The sequence below is a fragment of the Tigriopus californicus genome, chromosome 11, assembly GCF_007210705.1.
Source record: "Tigriopus californicus strain San Diego chromosome 11, Tcal_SD_v2.1, whole genome shotgun sequence".
Lineage (NCBI taxonomy): Eukaryota > Metazoa > Arthropoda > Copepoda > Harpacticoida > Harpacticidae > Tigriopus > Tigriopus californicus.
In genome coordinates, this window is record NC_081450.1 from 3,929,551 (window position 1) to 3,930,747 (window position 1,197).

The window sequence follows — 1,197 nt, forward strand, 5'->3', positions numbered from 1 at the left end:
AAAACTTCTGTTCTGATCGAATTCGAAAAAGTTCGTACCCAAAGGTGAAAGGACGCGGGGAAATTTAAGATCTTTGTGCACAACCTTCTTCTCTTCGACCAGAGTCAGCTGTACGATACGAACACATCGACAAGGTCAATCATCCTTGAAAATTTGGCCGAGGCTGCCTGACAAAGACCGCTCTTTATAACTCTGTGTCTCCCGTCATCTAGGGTGACCATTCGTGACAAGGGTTAAACTGCAGAACTTCAATGCTCACTTTTACGCATGCTATATAATTTCTTCGATTCCAAGCCAGAGAAACCAACATGAAAGTAGTGCCAAGTCATGTTCAGTATTGTTTTAGTATTTATAAATTCAGTATTAGGTAATTCAAAACATCGAATTACTAGTTTTTCGTTAAGGGCCATCAGATTGTTTTCGGTCATTACAAATATAATAAAGATCTTTTCTTAATAGTGTAAAAATCATCAAATACTTTTTTCCTGTTTTATGTTGGACTATTAAGTGATTAAGAAAAAAAGATTAAGTATTTGCGAAAAACGCTATTTATTAAAATCAAATCAAATAGGAGGTCAGCAGCTTCGAAAATTTATCATTTTCCAAGGGTAACTAACTTTGCTTCTGGCCAATTCTTTAGTGAAGTCATGATAGGTGAAACACTCTTTTGTATTTGTCTTAGCCACTAATTTTTGTTTGATAAATGCTCATTCAATGAAAGAAGCGGCAGTCTCTTGCGAAATCTAGCTTAGGGGCACTTTGGAGTTTTTTCGCATTCGGACCATCATCAATTTTACAGTGCATAAGGGATTTGCCGACATTAGCTTGAGATTTATGTACTGGTCTGAAGGTTTTTTCCTTCTAGCCCAGAGTATGATGCAAAAAGGATTCCAATTGTAATTGATTCTGAAAGGGCTACAAAAATGCCGTGTTGTAGTAACATTTTTGGACAAAATTATTCCCTGGAACATCTGAAACTTCGACCTTGAAAATAGCGATTTTCGATCAGTTTGAATTTCCCGCCTTTTTACTTTGACAGGGAATGCTCTGATTGCTCCTTCGACTTTGCTTACCCGCACTTTCAACCAATGACAAACCTTGTTTACATTTTGCTAGCATTTTGTGACGTAAGGCAGCTGAATCCGTATTTGCAGAAAAAGATTCCGCTCATTTTCTGGTTGAGTGATAAATAACTCC